Source organism: Hippoglossus hippoglossus, chromosome 3, assembly GCF_009819705.1.
Source record: "Hippoglossus hippoglossus isolate fHipHip1 chromosome 3, fHipHip1.pri, whole genome shotgun sequence".
Lineage (NCBI taxonomy): Eukaryota > Metazoa > Chordata > Actinopteri > Pleuronectiformes > Pleuronectidae > Hippoglossus > Hippoglossus hippoglossus.
The window spans coordinates 11,490,384-11,496,383 of NC_047153.1; the positions used below are offsets into that span (position 1 = coordinate 11,490,384).

At 40.4% G+C, this 6,000-nt stretch overlaps 1 protein-coding gene across 2 annotated transcripts in view; it reads right to left on the reverse strand.

The window, feature by feature from the left end:
* Nucleotides 1-6,000, reverse strand: part of bdnf (brain-derived neurotrophic factor) — a 28,422-nt gene extending 22,422 nt beyond the window's left edge. The window contains exon 1 of one of the 2 annotated variants that reach the window (XM_034580662.1): nucleotides 5,861-6,000. The gene's annotated coding sequence lies outside the window, so the exon portion shown is untranslated. The remainder of the gene's footprint in view (nucleotides 1-5,860) is intronic. The other variant, XM_034580547.1, reaches the window with a different exon arrangement.

Here is a 6,000-nt window from a genome sequence, read left to right on the forward strand (position 1 = left end):
TTCTTTTAAAAATTCAAATTTTAACCACTACAATTTTGTAATATGTCTAAAAGCTCCAGAAACGCTACTTTGTAATGAGACGTTTTTGTAGTTTTTACAACTCTCGACTAAAAACGTCAAACTTCGTCACTAGGTCAGGTGATATTTTTTCATATCTGAACTACATGGCCCCAAAACTCCACTTCCCCTTGCTACCCGAACCCCTTCCCGGTACAATATATTCAAACGAGATTCCTCCATTACAGTTGACAGACAGACAGTAGGCACAAAGTTTAAAATAAAGGTCTTAAAGGGAATAAAAGCTTTGCCGTGAATGGTGAGGGGATTGTTAAGGATAATACAAAGGAGTGGGATTTCTGGTGCATTTGTCTGCGAGGGATACCCCAGCCAAAGTTTCTCTAAACATCAAAGGGCCGCTGCAAATAAAAGCACACTTGTCAGGGGCGAACAAACTGCCTCCTTTGTGCCTTCTACCAGCCAAATTCAGACGCACAAAGCCTTTGGATGTACAACACTGCAAAGAAGACATACTATTCACATGACATGCTTTGCTCTCTGGTGGTTTGCTGTGCGCTTTTGTCTGCCCTGACCAGAACAGATATATAATATCACTGGATCAAAATCCTTTCAGACCCTTTTACTCCCCGTTAAAGACTCCCATTACACTCCCTCCCCCATACACTCCTCCACCATTCTTTCTTTTCTTAAACAAAGTAAACTTGATGCAGCCAGATAACACTTGCAGCCCTCAGGCCTAATGCCCAAAAATGAGTCTCAGGTTCATTCAGGTTTTTTTTTCTTTCCCCCTCGTACAAACTGCGGTCAGACTGGACACGTTTCACCGTTGCCTCAGGAAATCTTTGTCCTTTTCGGTTTTTCCATTTCTATAAACATCTGTCACCTGCATCTTTTACATGTCTGTGAAATAAATCACTATCACTTTGGAAGTTTCTCCGCATGCCAAGGAATAAATATACGGAGAAAGTAGTTTTACTGCCCACACACACTGACTCACAATTACACACACCTGAATCACAAACAACTGTGCGGCTCCTTTTTTCGTCATCCAACTACAAACTGAAAAAAACTAAAAAAAAATGTAATTTATTTTTATTATGTTTTTTTGCAACTAATGGTTATTTTTATTATCATTTCATTTAATTGATTGCTGTCTCAGGTAATGATTTGTGAAATTTATATGAAATGAGAAATGTCCATTCAGTTTCCGGTAGAGACAAGTTGATGTTTTCAGATCGTTTTTTTTTTGTCTGATCAAAATTTCAAAATGCAGACATTCACTTAATATCTGAAAAAATCTGCCAATCAATGAATCAATCATCTAATTGTTTCATATCTAATTTTAATATTTTATTTCAAGATGTTTATTTCAGTGTATTTGCCCCAAACGTGGTTTGTCTTAGTAATGATTTTATTATATTTTGTATGATTTTTTGAGAAAAGTATATTATGTCTTTTACAGACATTTCTCTAATCTTTGGTTGATGTAATCTGGATGGTTTTACAGATTCAAAGCTCCACATCAGCCTATCGTTAATAACTAACTAAATGAAAATGTAAAAAAAAACAAAAAACATGTTAAAATACAGCAGAAGCCAATAAATTATTTACCGAGATAATCTGTAATTTATAAATCCGACACATAATACATTTGCTTTAGTTAAGTTATGAAAATGCATAATGAATAATACCGTTTTCACCATAACTATTATCACAGCGGGTTCTAGCTGCCTTACAGAGCAATTACACTTCCTGCCAGTCTTTATTATTGACTCCTTTCATAATAACTACACATTTACACCTTAAAAACTAATTTCTAAGGAACACTTAACTATTGATTGGCTGCAAATATTAGTAAAAGCCCAGTATGGTCACTGGAGAAGGGAGCTCTTTTTAATTGTTATGTGTGTGTGACTAAGAGTGTGGTCTGATTTCAATGGATTTTAGTGACACTGAGCTATTTTTGCCTCTTCTTCTTCTTCTTTAAATCTGAGAATAACGTCAAGGAACACCTGAGGCACCATGGCGAGAACCACTGCCTCACTTTGCCTTAAGAGATTTCAGTGTATTGAATAAAGCGAGTCTGTGAGTGAATGCAATGACTCATCACCAGGGTCATTTGCCTTTCACTGCAAATGAGTGTGGGTGTCTGACTAACTTGCAGTTATAAGCTGGATATGTTTTTTTAATCATTGGAGAGAGAGAGAGAGAGAGAGAGAGAGAGAGAGAGAGAGAGAGAGAGAGAGAGAGAGAGAGAGAGAGAGAGAGAGAGACCTATGTACAGTGAGTATATGGAAGAGAGTGAGAGAGTGTGTGTGTGTGTGTGTGTGTGTGTGTGTGCCATGAGAGACAAAGACTGAGGGCCACATTTGGAGTCTGGAGCCACGTGTTTTACTTATCAAACTGGCGCGTCAGCCTGGAAGTGCAGTTTCCTGTCATCTGGCAGCGAAGCCCCTCTGTGTGTCAGCAGTGAAGCATGCCTCGCTCCCACATGCAGTTGAGGGAGAAGCGTGCACATAGTGGGAGGAGATATTATAAGTGCGGTTATTTGTGCTTTCTGACGGATTCCTTAAAGTTGAACTACACGACTGTGGATGACTGTTATCATTAGAGTCATTTAAAGTTAAATGGTCTGTATTTATATAGAGCTTTTCTAGTCTTGATGACCACTCAGAGTGCTTTTACAGTACAGGTTATTGCCATTCACTATGGGCAGCACTTTCTCTATGAGGGGCATCCCGGGGTTCAGTATCTTGCCCAAGGACACTTCATCAGGCAGATGGGGCATTTGCCCTTGCTAGATTTTCCAGGATTACCAAGCCGAGCTTTAACACACAAAGGTGTTGTCGAACACTGAAAAGAAGCTGTCAAATTATTGATGCTTTCAGAAGAGTTGTCATATTGACATGTAATAAAGTGTTGTATCACATTGTCATTTCCACATATGTCAGTAGTGTTAAAATGTACAATAACACTCAAGTTTTTTTTTTTAACCAAGAGATATTAGAGCAAACAAACTTTACAATTTCCACTAAAGTTATTGTTGGACCCTTCTGGTAAGCCTGTGAAAAGATGTGATGTTAACACTATGCAGGTACACACACTATCACATCCTGTATGATAGAAACTGCTTCACTTCTCCTTCAACCACAAGTGCAGTCTTTTTTTTTTTCACACTTCACCAGAAATATCCAATAAATTGTCAGCTAAGTGTAGACTGGAGAAGAGACTCAAAATTAATTTCCTATTGATGTATTGATCCCAAAATGCAATCCCTGCTCTCCCTCAAGTGTTTGAGTCTGTCCCACCAAGAACAATGACGGCAATAGTTGTTTCAGCGAGTGCTCCGAAAACAGTTGTTTCTGTTCAAGTGGCAAAGTCCTGCAGTGGCCGACACAAGTGCCATTTACACCGAGGACGAGTCCTCCTCACTTTTAAAAATGGACACTTTTGTGTCCATTTTTAAAAGCATAATTTGATAAACAGCTTGCATCATGAAATGTCAGCTAACTGATTATCAAGAGGCATTCTCAATGGTTCTACATTTGAAATAAAAGGCTGCCATACCGTACCAATATTCCCCATGGATCCATTCAGTAGCTGTGTCTCGACTCAGGGGCCACATCCTTCAGGGGCTACATTTGAAAACCCTTTCAATTTGAAAGAATGAGACGCTTTGCCAAGAAAGAAGAGTAGGCTCTGCTGTTAAACTGAGCTTTTTGAAGGGCAATATCCTCTGATGGTACTTCAGAAAGTCCAAGAACAGAACAGGTAATTCTGAATGGAATTCAAATATAGAGCTGTCTTCTCACATGGGCTCACTCGGACATTTGTTTAGTACGGGTACTAGGAGTTTTTAGTAGGGGCTGGGAGGAGAAACTCTGGAGAATCTCGTCAGAAAATGTCCCGAGCAACTGACTTGGACATTTGCGTCATCACACACACACACCTCTGGATAATTTCAGGAGATTATCTGGAGTTCAGCTTCACCTTTCTCACTCACATTCACACCTTTAGAGTTTTCCTTTGGCCTGTTGGAAGAATCCGGAGTACCCGGAGAAGACCCATGAACACACAGGGGAGAACATGTAAACTCCACACGGGAAGACCCCAGGCAAACCGGCATCTGAACTAGGAACCGTCTTCCAAAAAGGAAACACAGCTCTACTCCTATTATTCACCTAAAGACAAGACACAGTCTTAGGTTATGGCCACTGGTAGTTAGGATCGGAGAAGGACATAAAGGACACATTTTGCCACAGGGATTAATAGAGTCCAATTTAAATCAAAGAAATCTCTACATAGAGTAGCAGTCACGGAAGCGTCACTTAAGCTACATCATCATCGGGTGGAGAATCCTCCCCAATGGTGACAAACTTCAGAATACAAACGGCACAGAGACAAAGCACAGAACAACAGGATGCTGCGAGCTGAATGAAGAACGAGTGAGTATTCAGCGGGCGTTGGGAGCACGCAGGTGTGAAGGGCTCCCGGGAAAGAGAGATCATTTGAATGTCTGCATATTCCCAAACCATACTAAAGAGGTGGAGTCATCCATCCACTGGGCGTGCAGCGTTTCCTGGAAGTTGCGGTAAAGGGTAATGAGCATACACTCATGCACTGTATAATACCAGTAGGTTTGGGACTTAACCCTGTCTCCATGGCAATTGCTGCAATGATGACAAATTTTCTTATTCAATAACATTAACACGGGAGGATCTCTTACACCGTGTGCCTCACAGTCAGAACACAACAGGAGCGGTTTGTCAGAGTTTGCAGTCGGTGGGTTCAGACTGGAAGTCAGCCGAGTACTTCAGTGGACTCTGCGAATGGTGAAATGTTTATTTGCAAGGCTACCTGCGCCGTACAGCTCATTCTCCCGAGGATGAGTCATCCACAGGCTACATACGGCACATTTGAGGTGGGCTTTGGCTAAGCTCCTGAAGGAGAATGTAGAGGGGCAAAGAACACTGCTGAGCCATCACAGCTGTACTGATTTTCTGTCACATTGTTTCACAACTGGAGACATTACCTGGTAAAGGAAACTGTAAATCTCACCCATCCCCCCACGGTAACCACTGCACAGGGTCCTGTCAACAGTCAGGTCCTGTGTGTGTATTGATAAAAGCGGAGCCGGGTATTTGCTGCCACATTTTGTTTTTGCTACTAAAAATTTGTTTGCCGAGACAGATTACAACGTACAAACTGCAACAAACGAGGATGCAAAACAAAGGCAAAGCAAACTTCTGTTGTAAAGCATCATGGAAAATAAAGCATCATGGAAAATAAAGCATTGTTTGGTCACATTTGACTGATCTTAAGAAACATTTAGTGATTTTCTCTTTCTCTTCTTTTCTGTACATGACAGACTGTAAACATACAATGTCCTTGAGGAGTGATGTCTGACATTTTCTCAAATGAAACTCACTTCTCCGTTTCTTTATCTTTTTTCTTTCTGTTCTTTCCTTAAAGACAAAAGTGAGCACACTTTACAATATGGCATGTTTTTGTGAAGGATCATCCGAGGCTCCTGCTGCTCACGGAATCTGCTCCAACAACCTATTAACGAACTTGTTTTCAGTGAAGATTAAGCCAATTGATTCAATATTTGCTTGATTGATTAAGTGTTTGGTTCATAAAATGGCAAGAAAATGCCAAACACCATCACAGTAAGAAGCCTGACACAACCTCTGCAATTAATCCGAAAGACCAAAAATCTGAGAATAGCAGCGCATGAAATCAAAACTAATAAATTTGCCTTCATTTTACGAAGACAGACCAGGTGATTGATCGGCCAGCTCCAGATTTAATCTCTGTAAAGTTGTAAACTATCCAGGCTTACCTTATCCAGAATCAGTTTGTTTGCCTTTTGAGCTCGAGTATATCCAACAAACGTGCTCCAATTAAAGTTCGTTTTTCTCTTCCTTTTGTTTCCCTCAGTCAGATTTACTGGAAACAAATGGACGTGGTGTAAACAACGAT